Below are 17,119 nucleotides of genomic sequence, written 5' to 3' on the forward strand. Positions count from 1 at the left end.
AAAATAGGTCAATCATCCCTTGGGGACAGCTGCTGTCAATGCATTGATGTCTTTATTGTATTAATAAGAAATATTGCCACACAAGAAAACACAAATGGTACAGTTCTAATAGGACAAAAGTTTGTAGGCATCTGCCCCTACATATGATCTAATTTATTTGAGATCTCTTTGTTTTAAAATTTATGAAAATTGGATTATGATTCTCCATATGGGTGATGTTTATTATATATTTTTTAGAATGTTTAGAATGTAAATAAATTTGGAATTCCTCCTTTAAGTTCAATTTTTGAACTTAAATCATGTTCAATCATGTCCAAATTCTAATATTGACAAATTATGTTCATTGCTTTTGTATTCATGGTTTGAATTAAAAGGTGTTCAGCGAATGCTGATTTTTGTGTTGCATAATTCTTGGATTTCAGTACTTGTATGTGTTCATTGAATCTTGTCTGAAAATTTCTACATGTCTATCCAATATAGAATGTTCACAATCAAAGCAATTGATTTTGTATATTCCTGTTTTTTCAATATAATTATCTTGATCATTGATTTATAGAACCTAATAAATTGAATAAATAGATACTTCTCACAAATTGACTCTTACTCTTGACAAATTACTCATCTAGTTACTTACTAGTGAGAGACATGAAACAAAAAACTCACATCTAATATTATGGTACTTTTATTGGCATTTGAAATCAATTTTTTATAACAAAGAGTGCCATAACATACTTACAATGAAATCTGAAATTATTTTCTTACAAGAATTATGAAAAAATCTGTTACCTATATGTTTTTTCATTTCAAATTGGAATATTAGCATTTCAATTGTTTTTCAGCAGTAGAAAATAGTTTTACTTTTCAACAGAAACATCCCGTCTCACAATTTGAAACACGTGTGAATAGAAATATTTATTACATTAAATCCTAGTACTATTCATTAACATGTCTAGAATTGGTAACACAGAATCTACAGTTGGAAAACAGTTGGATTACGCTTGCTATGATTTCTATATAAATGCATTGGGAAGAAACCGTTTACACTCATTATACTTTCAAATAAATATGATGAACATGAAATAACAAATAAGATTATTATTCCTAGGTATTCCATTGTATTATGAAATTTTAGTTTCTAAATAAATATTTCATACATAAAAATACAAATTGCCATTAATTTGTAAAATGTTCAACTCCAAATACTGATTAAAATTGATTACTGATTAATCAACTACAAAAAATAATGATTTGTTGAATGATGAATACCAAGTTGAATAGAACTTTTATTATTTTCTATAAGAAAATTTCAGTAGAATGATAAGGATTATCAAAACTACAGCTTTACAACATTGAGCGTTAGTTGGGGTTGAAAGGTAATTCTCACAAAGAAAGGTGATTCTACATACACAAGGAAACATTCGGGATCCATCAAAGTTATATTGACATGGATCACTAGAATTCACCCAAAAACTATGAATAAACAATAAATAATTTATATCTAGTTTTATAAAACTAGATCATTAAACAAGACTTTGTACATAATATAAATATGAAAATACTGAGTATTCCCATTAAGAAGGGAGTTTTGCTATTTTGAAGATATCTGAGATACACTTAAAATATATGATCAAAATAAATATTAATAAATTATTTCAGATCTTTTGAAAACCTCCAGTGTTAGATCTTGAAGCAAAAGAGGAACGAACATTCTTGAAACTCATTAATTGTTACAATTTGAAGTGAAATAGTATGAATAGCCTGAATTATTTAGTTAATAACTTTAGTTAGAATATCTTTAAAATATTTCAACGGCTAGTATCGACCATATCATTCTCAAGTTTAAAAATGAACTTGACCTATGACCTATGGTCGAAACTAGTCGTTAAAATACTTTAAAGTTTTTATATTGTTTTCATTAATTTGTAGAAAAGTAGCCAATATAATTGAAGTGTTTATATCAATAGCCTATATTCACTTTTTAAATCTATTTTGAAACTCATTGCGGTTTTAAAGCTTGAAAACCGTTCGAAGTAGAGTCAGCCACCAGCTGTTGATTGACAATATGAATAACAAAAAGCGATGTCTTTATCAGTCTTGGAAGTGGGATTCTCCTCCTCTTTGGAAGGTTCCGTTTCTGGTTCCGGCGCCGACGGATCAAATTTGTTGTTTTCGACACCTAGCAAAATAAAAAATAATCAGTACCAGAATCAACATGACACGAGAGAAAACATGTCACATAAAAATTACAAGGCTTTAGAACACATTATAGTTTAAACATTGTCGTTTTCAACGGATCTTCTTTCATTAGTCTGAAACTCCAAATAATTCGGCTTCTTCAGAGGGCTATGTGGAAATACATTGATGCGAGATTTTAAGCATTCGCCCAGCTGCTTGCTTCCGGACATCCATTTTCGCTTGCATTTGAATATTTTTACTAGCCAAAAACACCTCTTCTTGTCTTGATACAGGGTCAAGCATTCTCCTTTTGGTCTAGTCATTGAGCAGTCTTATATTTCATGTCCTTCATTCGAATGCTACCGGTTCTTTGAATCCCTATTCAACTGACTAAAATCAAGTCTGTACGTAAAACATTGAAAATGCTAGAACTGATCAAACAACCAGTATTGAAACGTTTCCTTTTGAGGACTTAAAATCATATTATAGTTTTTCAATCTATCTTGAACATTCAAATGCTTCTTACGTGCACCAGGTTCTTCCTTCAATATTAATTTGATTTCTGCATCAGTTTATTTCAACTTCGTAGATTTATAATTGTTCACACAAGTCTGTATAGCATTGTCAACTGAGAGATCTCTACTACGACTGAGATCAAGAGTTTTTACTTTTTCAACCACATCTATTTGGTAAATGGGTGAAACCTGAGCTTTTTCGTTGAACCTTGTCTCTTTTTCTGTATCAATATTTTGAGCGAACGGATTGGATTCAGTTTCATTTGTAATTTCACTTAAGTATTTCACTGTACTTGAACTGTTTCCATATTCAGAATTGTGTTTCTCTCTGAGCAACACCATATTCATCTGTTTAATCACATTAAAACAAACTAGCATTTTTACCTAAAGTTTTCAAGAACAAATATTTTGACAGGAATCATATTAACATTATACCTTCAATTAGTATTCCAGTAATAAAGTAGCCAACAGGTGAACGTCCTTCATTTCCAAAACGCATCAACGATGGAATAAAGCAAGTGAACCAAGATTCTCATAAAATTCTTTGTTTATAAGAGTCCCAGCTCTTCCAGTATCCAGGACAGTAATATTGTACTTTTCCCGTGGATCTTAATATTAAAATGAACATTTCCATCACAACTAACTGTGCCATTAACCTCAATCTTATCCACATGTTTCTAAATTTCAGTATTAACCATTTTTTTGAGTAGCATATCGAGAGCTTGTCATACCTACTGTTTTTAATTAACAGTCGACTAGTGTCCAACTTTGTTACAATTTAAACATTTAAAACTTGGTATGGAATACTTTTATTAGTTTTGTGTTCCATAGGATTGATTTTTGTGAAGTTCTTGAGTAAGTTTACAGATCAAGTTTGACAAGTTCCGTTTAATCTTGTAGAATTCATAAGCATCGCCCTATCGCTTACCCTAAAGCCATACAGATGAAGTTTGTCAATATTCATTTAATCTTGCAGAATTCATAAACATTGCCCTATCGCTTACCCTAAAGCCATACAGATGAAGTTTGTCAGGTTCCGTTTGATCTTGTAGAATTCATAAGCATCGCCCTATCGTTTACCCTAAAGCCATACAGATGAAAATTGTCAAGTTCCATTTAATCTCGTAGAATTCATAATAAGCCCTGTTGCTTACCCTGGAGCCATACAGATGAAGTTTGTCAGGTTCATTGAATCTTGAAGAATTCATGAGCCTGACCCTACTGCTTACCCTAAAGCCATACAGATGAAGTTTGTCAAGTTCTGTTTAATCTTGTAGCATTCATAAGCATCGCCCTATCGCTTACCCTAAACCCATACAGATGAAGTTTGTCAAGTTGCATTTAATCTTGTAGAATTCATAAGCATTGCCCTATCACTTACCCCAAAGCCATACAGATGAAGTTTGTCAGGTTCCATATAACCATGTGGAATTCATAAGCATTGACCTATCGCTTACACTAAACCCATATAGATGAAGTTTGTCAAGATCCATTCAATCTTGTGGAATTCATAAGCATAGTCCTATCACTTACCCTAAAGCAATACAGATGAAGATTGTCAGGTTCCGTTGAATCTTGTAGAATTTGTAAGCATTGCCCTATCACTTACCCTAGAGGCCTACAGATGAAGTTTGTCAAGTTCTGTTTAATCTTGTAGAAATGCCCTATCACTTACTCTGAAACCATACAGATGAAGTTTGTCAAGTTCGTTAGATCCTGTAGAATTCACAAGCATTGCCCTATCGCTTACCCTAAAGCCATACAGATGAAGTTTGTCAAGTTCCTTTTAATCTTGTAGAAATTGTAATCATCACCCAATCATTTACCCTAAAGCCATACAGATGAAGTTTGTCAGGATCCATTTAATCTTGTAGAATTCAAAAGCATTGCCCTATGGCATACCCTGAAGCCATATAGATGAAGTTTGTCATTTCTGTTTAATCTTGTAGAATTCATAAGCATTGCCCAATCACTTACCCTAAAACCATACATATGAAGTTTGTCAGGTCCATTCAATCTTGTAGAATTCATAAGCATTGTCCTTTCGCTTACCCTAAAGCCATACAGATGAAGTTTATCAAGTTCTTTTTAATCTTATAGAATTCATAAGCATTTCCCTATCGCTTACCCTATCTCATTTAGATGAAGTTTGTCAAGTTCCATTTAATCTTGTGGAATTCATGAGCATCACCCTATCACTTACTCTGAAACCATACAGATGAAGTTTGTCAAGTTCGTTAGATCCTGTAGAATTCACAAGCATTGCCCTATCGCTTACCCTAAAGCCATACAGATGAAGTTTGTCAAGTTACATTTAATCTTGTAGAATTAGTAGGCATTGCCCTATCAATACCCTAAAGCCATACAGATGAATTTTGTCAAGTTCGTTTAATCTTGTAGAATTCATAAGCATTGCCCTATCGCTTACCTCAACGCCATACAGATGGAGTTTGTCAGGTTCCATTAAATCTTGTAGATTTTGTGAGCATCGCACTATCACTTACCCTAAAGTCATACAGATGTAGTTTGATAGGTTCTGTTTAATCTTGTAGAATTCATAAGCATTGCCCTATCACTCACCCTAGAGCCATTCAGATGAGGTTTGTCATGTTCCATTTAATCTTGAAGAATTCATAAGCATTGCCTCATCACTTACCCTAAAGCCATACAGATGAAGTTTGTCAGGTTCCATTTAATCTTGTAGAATTGATAGGCATCGCCCCATCGCTCACCCTGAAGCCGAACAGATAAAGTTTGTCAGGTTCAATTTAATCTTGTAGAATTCATAAGCATCGCCCTATCACTTACCCTAAAGCCATACAGGTGAAGTTTGTCAAGTTCTGTTTAATCTCGTAGAATTCATAAGCATCGCCATACTCCTATAATCTTGACAAACTTCATCTGTATGGCTTCAATACAGATGAAGTTTGTCAAGTTCTGTTTAATCTTGTAGAATTCATGAGCATCGTCCTATCGCTTACCCCAAAGCCATACAGATGAATTTTGTCAAGTTCTTTTCAATCTAGTTGAGTTCATAAGCATCGCCCTATCGCTTACCCTAAAGCCATACAGATAAACTTTGACAGGATCTGTTCAATCTTGTAGAATCCAAAAGCTGGGCGATGCTTATGGATTCTACAAGATTAAATGGAACCTGACAAACTTCATCTGAATGGCTCATGAGTAAGCAATAGGGCGATGCTTATGAATTCTACAAGGTTGAATGGAGCTTGACAAACTTCATCTTTATGGCTTTAGGGTGAGTGATAGGGCAATGCTAATGAATTCTACAAGATTTAACGAGTCTATAGAGTGTGTTAATAACTATGGTGATGATAGAAAAATATTGAAAAGTTGATAAGAGGGATTGAGAAAAGCTGTCAAGCCAAAAACGCAGAAACATTTTATGTTAACAACCAAAGGGAGAGGTGAAACACGAAAAATCATTTAAACAAAAAAATGTTGAACACAATACAAAAAGTTGAGAAAATGCAAGTATGGGAACAATAAATAATACCTCATGCTTACAGTCCGGGTCATGTAGCTTTGCCTATCGGCGGAGGCCGGAGGGCCACTAGACTACAATACTAACCATTCAAAAACATCCAACATATGTTTGAAAATGTATCTTTCCATAAGCAACAGATCCTCTTTTGTAGGCCTATCTTCTCAAAAGCAACGGGTTGCATCCGAAAAGATACACAATAAGCTTTAATGTATCTTTCCATAAGCAACAGATGCTCTTTTATATCTTATAGAAACATATGAGCAGGGTAACAACTGCAGGGATGAGGTATCTAGGGAGACTAATAAATTGTGGGCTGCCGTAGGAGGGGAATGAGATAGTCTGAAGGGAGCTGGAGGTGAAGCCTATCAGAAATAGAATGAGGCAAAGCAGCTCAAATGGATTGGACACCTGGAAGAGCAGGGGAGGAAAGACAAATTGAACCAGTTTTTGAGGCCAAACCTGAACGGAGAAGGCCCAGAGGCAGACCTTGAGTGGGCTATGGAGAGACAGGGAATGGCAAGAGGGAAGGGATAGCAGGTAATGAATGACGAATATGTGGGAGGATAAAATGGTGTGGAAGGGATGGACCGAGGCTTGAAACCACCCGACGCTGAGAGGGTTAGAAAAAGAAAAAGAAGAATATTTACATTTGAGAGATGTAAACTGATTTGAATATCTGCTCCATCATAATCGTTGCCAAAGACGAACAGTTTTTTCTTATGCCGATGGCTACTTGTACAACATAGAGCGGCATCAGATTGTTGGGTGCCCCTGTCAGATCTTAACTGAAGGATGAGCTCCAACTGGATTGAGATCACATTCATCGCCACAAAAGTCATATAACTCATCCTTCAAATAAATAAAGATGCAACACAAAAACAGAGTTAAAGATAGATGCGAGGAGCAAAAAATCAGGAACACTGACTCATCATAAACAGTACGATTGTTTGTGTCAGAATTGCCGGCTGGGACGAGCACCCTTCAATCGGCTAGCTCTACCTGGTTGTGGGTTCGAATCCCACCGGTAGGCATGGACGTTTGATCAGCTTATCACTTACTCTATTCATAATAATACTAATTCATAATTATTTGTTCAAATCTTCTCGTTATTGATAAGATGATACCAATATGAGTTTTTTGCTTAGGTAAAAATATTATTATCATAATATGCATCAGCAAGCATTGACAACAGTAATGTACATTCAACATTAAAATATAACATTCATATAAACATCAAGACTCAATAGCATTTCAACATGATTTATAATTTAAAAACTAATTAATATTACACAATATTAAAAAGCCGACATAACAGAGGTTTTATTCATGTATTATTTTTCACATGCTAATTTTTTCCCCACATTCCTACACCCCCCCCCCACCACCAATTCAATTCATTTATTGCCAATTTAGAATATTCAAGACATATTACAAACTCTTTATAATATGACATATCATTAAAAATATAAATAAATAAACGTAATTATTATTACACAAATAAAATATAAAATCCAGGCATCACCATAGACTGTTGCCATTTAATGAGTTAATTGGGGATTGTCTACTATCCGTATAGAGACACTGAGCTATTATCAACAAGCCTTTGCGCCTTGTCCTGAAAATATTGAGTGATTGAGCCTCTTTCAAGTGGATTGAATACTTTTTACCTAAGCAAAAAAACTCATATTGGTATCATTCTATCAATAACGAAAATATTTGAATCATTATTATAAGACAAGTTTAATTCTACTCAAATTAATCCTACAATCATAATTTGGATATGTGCGCGAGTACAGGTGGTGAAAATTTATTTTTCATGGAGACAAAATAATACGGTACCAAACTCATCCAGAAAATCAAAACCGGTGTTGATGATTTTTACTAATCCAGCTTACCTTTTCAAAAGTCATCAAATCTCTTACATTGGTTTTCATTGAATTTGTTCAACAAAGTATTTCGAATTACCATAAGGATTTTTGTCCAGGTGGGTGTTTTTCACAGATAGGTAGCCTAGGTACCATATTCAGAATGTCCATAGACGGTAGTAGATGATGAAGAAAACACCAATTCCGTCACATTCTGCTCTTTCATCACATGAAATCGAATAAAAATCATTACCTATAAATTTTGAAAATAATGTACATTATTATAATATTATATAACATCGATGCTTTGACGGATATCTTAGTTTAGTTATGTTAATCACTACACAAAATATTATCATTATATAATATGGATTCATATTTTATTTCATACAAGAGATATTGTGTGAAATTTTTTACAAAATAGGACACTGATACCTGTATCATATTACCGGTTGAATATCAATGTAAGGAATAACGGAAAAAATGTTAGGTTACTTGTTTTTCAGAGGATGATTAATACGTCCCAGACTTATTAGGAAGGATCATAGAGAGAAGATAGAAAAAAGAATTGTTCTTTCAGAAATAATTCATCTTCTTTTTATTGAAAATTGTATCATGTCGAAATTTATTGTATTGTGTCAAGGAGGCAGAATAGTACGGTACCTGCTGTCTCCATTAATACATAAATAAATGAATCTTCTCTCTAAGCCTGTAAGTAAGAAACAATTGCATGAAGCAGGCAATCTGGAGTCTGGAGATTGAAAAAGGTGCATTGCGCTTTTTTGAGAACGTTTACTTGATAGCCTAATAATAATAATAATAATAATAATAATAATGTCTCTGGTCGTAGGGTACAACACGACCAGAGGAGTTTATTCAAATTATAGACATGATTACAAAAAGCATATAAGCTACAATTATTTACAAAGTATTAATACAATTGGTTGATTATTCGCTGATCTAAGAAAATGTGGCCCCCACTATATAATAGGAGTATGTGTCGGGATGCCACTCATTTTGCTATTGTTTAAGATTTTATGCCAAAAGTAAAAAATTCTTATAAAGATACATCTTGCGAGTCATTAGAAAATCATGAAAAACCACATTTATATACACAAATTTTGAAAAGAATATTGATAACCTAAGATGTAGAAATTTTATAAAAATTTAACATAAAAACATTTATATAATACTCATGGGAAAAAATCATTAAAATGAAGAAAATAAGAATGAAACAGTATGGAAAATTTTTCATAGAACTAATTGTTCTCCATGATTGATTCTATTGGACAGGAGCCAGTTTTTTTGTTTTCGATTTGGATGAATTGATTGGAACTGTTTCTTTAATAGCTATTGGCAGTTTATTGCAAATTTTGGTCCTAAATATGTGGCTGACCTCTGAGCAGCTGATGTTGTCATCCTGGGAATTTCCAAGTCCATATTCCTTCTGCGTGTTCCTTGCGGGTGATTCAAATTGATGAAGATTTGTGGGTTCTTTCTGGTGAATGTTACAAGTCTGTGAATGTAAATCTGTCTTATGCTGAGGATGCTGAGCTCCGAGTATAGTAGTACTGAAGGGAAGAGTGGATGTTTGCGTCATTTCATCCTCAAAATTAATGAATAGAATATTTCTAGTTCTGTGTAGTATGAGTTTGTATCTGCCAATACACTTTGCATCCGGTTTTTATTACTGTAATTAATTAAAGATAGATTTCTCTAAAAGTGCTTTTTACTCAAAGGAAGAGTACATTCAACATTACTCCACATGAATGGCATATTCCCTGTGTCCTGTGTATTTGTTACTGTGGGCTGTGTCTTTTTTGTTCGACCATTTAGATTTTTTGACAAGTTCCAGATCCCTCTTTTTAGGTGGGCAGTGGATGCTATTTAATCTATCTTTCTAATTATTTAACTGTACGTAATACAGATATATAAAAAAACTCAAAATAAATTTACTATAAGATAGAGGAAATGATTAAAAAAGAAAATAACTAGCCTTCAACAAGGTGATAGATTCCGAGACATTGTTGCTGTAATTGACCGAACGCAGTGAGGTCTATGCTCTAACTCGAATTTTCTTTTGTCTGTCAGTAGGCCTATGTATGTAACGCATTCACGGCCAAACGCGTTAATAGAATTCTATGAGATTTGGCAGGATATTCCTTTTTTTTAACTACGCGTTGATGTATACACAAGGTTTTTTGAAATTTTGCATTTTAAGGATAAAATATGAAAGGAGAAGGAATTTCCTCCATACTCCGATATCACTATAATATATCATCTACTCTAAAGAGGATTAATCAGACTATAGAATTATTTATAATCAATCAGCTGACAAGTGGATTATTCATTGCATTCATTAAACAGATGTCTAGAGAAGCCGTGACTATTTCTAAGGCCCATGTTATACGAGCGCTAATGCCGCGGCCTCAACGCAGCGTTTTTAGCGTCGCGTTAACTGGGCAATAGTACTGTACTTGCATAGTGCGCGCTAAGAATGCTGTGTATAACTCGGTTCAGCGTTGCCAACGCAGCGGCATTAGCGCTCGTATAACATAGGCCTAAGGTCTATAGTTTTAATATTTTGTTTTGCAGTCATGGTAGGCCTATTATGATGCATGCCCCCATCAGTATCAATATTCACACATTTGAAACAAATTTAATAAACGTGATTAAAAATAGAATAAAAATAATTAAATGAACTAAATAATGCTGAAGGAATTATACCGTAATATTTTTTATTGAAAAATTAATTTTCAAATATTTGAGAAATATTTTTATCAGATTGAAAGATTAACACGGAACTAGATAACATATGGAATACAAATTCAAACGTGAACTGAGTTTGTTAACATTATTTTCAAAAGTAAGTTTTTGATCTTTGTAAACATTAGGCCTACAAATAATTACCGGTAAGTTACTATTTTGGAAAAAATAGTTTTTAGTTTTCAATATCAAACATTGAAACAATGATAATGAATAACTTTGAGGTACAATTCAATATCTGGGGTGCATTTTTTTCCAATAGACTTTTGTCATATGAAATAATATCCAACCTAAGCATATATTTTGTCTACAAAGGTTATACAGTATAACGATGGTAGCTGACAGTGTGGATCGTACTCAAATAAAAAAATCCTTATTTAAAGTAAGTTGAAAAATGTGTTTGTGTTTTGGTATTCTCTGTTAATCAACTCGATAAATAAACAGAACTCTAATGCACATCTATTAAAAAAAAGTGAAGATTCAATTAGTTGAATAATGTACGTTCAACGTTATAAAACGTTCATCATCTTTACCATCTCTAAAATTAAAGCAGTTGATGATAATAGACTGTAAAACATGACTGATATTTTAGAGGAAGACTGGCACCGCTGCAACTAGAACAGGTGACACCAGGTAGGCCTACTTGTGGATGAGAAAACTGCGTGAGGTCTACTGTTCACAGAACTACTAGTACTTGAGTGGTTCTTGGCATGATTCTTCAACAGCTGCTTTCAACGCCGCAAAGTGTATAACACAGTCTATTTTGTGCTGCAAAAGTAGATTAATTACATTCATGAAGAAATTATATTCAGGGCATGAAAAAATACACGCTGATATTTTTGTATTTTTCCATTCTAATAAGCCGCTGGCTATCAATATCAGTTTGTATTTTCTCGTGCAAAAGGCCCCAGATTGTTAATTTGATGGTTCCTAAAGACCAATAAATAAGCATATTATAATACTCTGTAGAATAATTCAGCATATGCCAACTAAAAAATATCATATTAACATTCATCAATGATTCTTTGACTAAGCAAAGAACTGGCATTTTGTGAATGATTTGAAAGCAATATTTTAAGTTGATTTTTCAGGTTTACACTACCTACTTATATTATCTGTAATTTTTAATTATCCAGTTTTTTGAATTTTCTTACCCATTAATATCCACTTTGATTGGCTGTCCTCAGTGACATTTCTTTTTCTGATCCCTTCTGCAGGTTTAGCTTGTATCATCTCCGATTCAACAATCTCGTGCTTTAAGAATTTTCCAACTAATATATCAGTCGAGTTTTTACGGATATCAAGTTGCCTAGAAATTTCCTCGGCGTCTCTGATTTTTTCCTCCAGTTTTAAATGTAGCAGGTCATCGTCAACTTGTTATCTACAATATTTGCATCAGTATCATCAACATTGCTATCTATCACTTTTACTTATTGCCATTGTGAGCGTTTGGATGCATAATTGGTATCTGCAAAAGATTGAAACAAACTTACATTGAGCAAAATCAATCGAATTCTCAAAAGGGTTACTAATAAGCAAGTTGATTATTCAATCCAGATTGAATCAATAAGCTGCTATATTTGCGCATTGCAATGAGGGTGCGATGGGGCTTCAGTAGAACACAACAGACTATTCTCGCAGCCATCCAACTATCAGCCAACTATTATACTGTTATATTAAAATTATCTATAACGTTTGGTTTATTGATGACGAGCAGCTGTGATCCGTGCTCCACAATGGCTAAAAATGACAAAATTACTACATTGATATAATCTTCAAGGAGCCATCCACGCGCAATTTATCAAAAAATAGTGTTCTGATCCTAATTTTGATACCTAGTAATAATCTTATATGTACTGTATCTAAGATTACTTAGAGAATTTTTTTTCTCTAATTAATCCAATTCACTTATTATTCAGTAAAAATTTGAATGTAGTGAACATGGATGGATGGTTTATGGAAATTCTAAAATATTAAAAATTCTGTTGAGACAATATAACGGTCAGGTCATTAACAGTGAGCTCATTTTTTCCTATGTTTGTGAGCCACAGGTTGGAAAAAAGTAAATGTGTTAAGTAGCTCATTACCGTTGACTTTCAAGCTTTGGCGACTATATTATATTATATAGCATAGTAACCCCGATGATAATGATAATGATAATGTAAGCAAAATAATACATTTATAATTGCAAATTATTCAAATTCTATAGGTCTTTCCTGAACATTGAAAATAAAATCTATTATCACCGATAAAAACAGAATGATAGGTAGATAGTAGTCTTGTAGGGCTACACAAATTCTTTTTGTGTGTTTTCTACTGATTTTTGTTGTTGTTAATATATTGATTTGATAATATCTAAATTCTTATGACTGGACAAACACAGTCTGAACTTACAGCGAGCATTTATTGACTGACAAAAAACAATCTTTCAAAATTTGGGCCAATTTATGCCCCATCCAATATTCTATAAATTATAATATTCTATATAACACAACTCAGCATAATTTATTCGAACTCAATAGCAACTTATTCTAATTGGCCTAACATTATCAGTTAAACAGGAAAAAACAGCACTATTCAAGAAGAACAAACTCTTTTATGGCAGTCTCTTTGGATTTAAATCATAATAGACGAATGAAAATTATTTGTACATTTAAAATAAAATTGTACAACTCTGGTAGTGAGTTTTACACGTTGAGATAAATTTTAAACATATTTTTAAGATTTATTTATTTATTCATATGCATTCATAGGCCAAAATTAGAAAAAACATAATTTTAGACTTAATATTTTAAATACTAATAGAATTTAGAAAGTTCTGGAGCCACTGACATGCATCTTCTCCAGCATCAGCTTATTATTTTTAATATGAATTCAAATTATGAAATAAAAACAAAAATAATAATGTTGTAGGTTCTACTACAATGATTTTTTGAAAGCAACACATTATTATATGAACAATGATTTTACACTAATATTCAATTGTTATATTAAGAAAATGCTGTATTCGATGAATATATCTTTCAAATAATTATATTAATGAAAAAAGTTAAATTCATGGGAAATCCCAAACAGGGCATACTCCAAAGTGACTCCGTAGCTTATTTATTTATTTACATTAATAGAAAATCAATCAATAGAATAGAATAGCTTAGTTGGTAACGCGCGCGGTTCATGAATCAATAAAGGTTGCGGTTTCGAGACCTAGCAACTTCATTTTTTGCTGGAAATACTCATCTCTTATAAAGATTATCCAATTAATTTTGAACAAAATGATAAATAATTAATCAATTTCTGTATGTTTCCTGGAAATAAGGAAACTGCATAATTTTACAACACAAATTTTCCCCAGTGCAAGGAACTACATTACATTGCAGTGATAATAATAATAATTAGTAGATAAAAAAAATAATAGTTCCTTATGCTAACCTCGGGATGGGAGCAATTTCTAAAGTGTTTTTATAATATTTAAAAATCGTTGCACTCCTATGACGTCTACCCCCGTTTGTCGTCGCAAGGCTTTATACTGTTTGTTTGTTTGTATTTGAGATGTTTGTGGCTTCCCGAACTATAACTAGGGACTGGAAGCTTTCACCATATTATATTACTGCCACCCTACTGAGCTACTATTCAACTGTGTTGAGGGCTCGAAAAAAGTCCCATATTACTCTAAGGGCACTAAACTCCGCCCTTTGTGAACCTACTCCTATCAACAAGGTTTTGTGGTGTCAAATAACCGCCTTTTGAAAGGTTAATCGGCCATGGCGAGTTATAAAGGTGATGTAATAGGGTGGGGTTTGGAGTTTTTTCACCAAATAAAGATAGGCAGCCTATGCAAACAAAGATAGACCTAAAGTGAGCACTGATGTGTTTGCCATTGAAGCCAGTTTTTCTCCCAACGTTCAAGTTGAGTTTCATTAATTCCTGGTCTATTTATTTATCAATTCCTAGTGATTTTTCAACATAGTCCAAAGTCAGAAGGTAGGTTATCAATTGGAGAAAAATCACTCAACTTATTTATTCATCTACAGTAGATTAAATAGTGGAAGGTTTCAGTTTTACTGTAGACTGTAGGCATTTCATTTATTATATAATGTATAATTACTATTGGCTACTTTTCTTTCATTCATTATTTATTTATTCTTCCTGCATCAATATTAGTCTTCATTTTTCTGACAAGATGAATTAATATAATTCATTAGGTAGCATTTAGATTAAATAGTGGAAGGTTTCAGTTTTACTATTAACTGTAGGCATTTCATTTGTTATATAATGTATAATTACTATTGGCTACTTTTCTTTCATTCATTATTTATTTATTCTTCCCTGCATCAATATTAGTCTTCATTTTTCTGACAAGATGAATTAATATAATTCATTAGCATTCTAGGGTATTTTTTGAAGATAGCATACGGTATGGATCAATTCCAATAATTGGCGCCGATTTCATGAAAGGCCTGGGTGGGCTGGAGCCCACATGTTGGGGGATGGAGTAAAAAGAGTATTGATTTTTGTCAAAAAAGGATACAAAAGAGCGAAAAAGAAGGCTTACCTTACATGGAACATGTCATTGAATTCTAAGCAACCTATTCAATTAGATAGCTAATATGAGAACATATTTTCAATTTATTTAAAAGGCTTTTATGTTTAATTACAGGTGATGGACCTGTCTATTAAAGGTTGAACATAGAGTTGATTGGTTTATTGTTCACTTGCAACTAGAAATACTTCTAGCTGTAAGTAAAAAATCCTCTAAAAATGTTTATAGCCTATATAAGCTCTATAAAAAGAAGTTTTCGCCCCACTTGGATGTAATGAGCTGGTTTACGTGCGTCATATGGAGGCCGAAAATGTTTGTTTTCTGACCAGGCCGGTAAAATTTTTACGGCCCTAGGGCTGTAAAATAACCTTGAAGTCAGCTGATTCTGATTTGATGTGAATGTGTTTACAAAATGGTTTATGAAACGGAATCAGTTTATGCTTCTAGAGTTGTATAAGTATTCTGCAATAAGATACTATCATTTTATTTGGATGAATAAAATACAGATAAGATATATATTATAACTATTCAAATTCGATTTTCAGAGTAGGATAGACCTTCTAACCTAAACTTCCGAAGTCGACGACAACAAGCATTGTTGACGTTGACATTCAGATTGGCCAAATTTCAAGTGTGCTAAAACAGCTGATCAAAAAACTTTTCATTATTTGTCTTTATCATTCAAGAATCAAAACATTTATAATAATATCATCTCATTGTCATTTGGAAGAATAAAAAGTATGAACTCAACCTCTTACATAATTAAACATAATCTTTTAGGTTATCTAGACAAATCAGAATAAAAAATAAAAATACTTGGACAATTTCCTGATAATCAGATTACCTCAGATTTGCTAGAGCTATGACCTTCCTGTTTTGCTTTCGGAAGTGCCTAATAAACAATTATTCTCATATTTATATTGTTTATTTTTGTGTGTGGCGAAAAATATCGTTCTCACCATGGGCAAAAATGTTTTTCCGGCTCTCAATCTTTTCTAGTCCTCGGCCTACGGCCTCGGACTTAAAAACCGATTTCGAGCCGGAAAAGTCTCATTTTCGGCCCTAGGTGCGAAATATACTATTTCATATTATTTATTAGGTACTCAAACAAATTGTAGATTTTGCTCCCTGGTTTACTGATGCTGGATCAGTTTGTTCTGATCCAAATTGTGCATCTGAAGGTGTGTTATGTGAAAAGCAAAAACCCAAGCACCTAACCTAACCTTTCTCCTTTGAAATACCAATGAACAGGTAAGTTTCCAAGGTATTTTACCATCAATCATGTCAGTTCTACCCTTTATAGTTCTAAACACTTGACAAATTGATTTAGATTATAAAAAAGTATAATTGAGTAATAAAATATTCTATTTGAAGAATAACATATTTTTATTGTGATGGATAAGTTTGTACACACATACCTATATTGCTATAGACCTATTGTACTATAGCCCACGCTGGAGTAGGGTTCTTCATCAACTTGAACAATTTTCAGAAATCCCAAATTCTCTCATTCAACACTATAATACTGAGATTTAGTATTTAGAATAGTAAAAATAATCTAGTAGGTACCGGTAAGCTAAGACATTAATTTCTTTTTAATTCAGTTTACATCTTTTTGGAACAAAACAATACAGTATAGCCTACATTCTATTATCTTGCCGGCACGCAATCAGCTGATCGTTACCAGGGTCACAGATTTGCTGGGGGTGTTTCTCTTCCATCATTCACTCATTGTTGCATTCATTCAACA

At 33.0% G+C, this 17,119-nt stretch overlaps 1 long non-coding RNA gene across 6 annotated transcripts; it reads right to left on the minus strand.

The window, feature by feature from the left end:
• Window positions 1-672: 672 nt before the first annotated feature.
• Window positions 673-17,040, minus strand: LOC120354844. 6 transcript variants are annotated; one of them, XR_005573245.1, is made up of 6 exons: window positions 16,788-16,990; window positions 11,984-12,297; window positions 9,460-9,753; window positions 8,164-8,277; window positions 5,347-5,423; window positions 673-2,176 (listed from the first exon to the last, which is right to left on the minus strand). It is a non-coding gene; the product is annotated as an uncharacterized LOC120354844 (long non-coding RNA). The 6 variants fall into 6 exon arrangements; XR_005573242.1 differs by having other exon boundaries at window positions 8,164-8,316; XR_005573244.1 differs by lacking the exon at window positions 9,460-9,753 and having other exon boundaries at window positions 8,164-8,316; window positions 16,788-17,040.
• Between the last annotated feature and the right edge of the window lie 79 nt (window positions 17,041-17,119).

The sequence above is a fragment of the Nilaparvata lugens genome, chromosome X, assembly GCF_014356525.2.
Source record: "Nilaparvata lugens isolate BPH chromosome X, ASM1435652v1, whole genome shotgun sequence".
Classification (NCBI taxonomy): domain Eukaryota; kingdom Metazoa; phylum Arthropoda; class Insecta; order Hemiptera; family Delphacidae; genus Nilaparvata; species Nilaparvata lugens.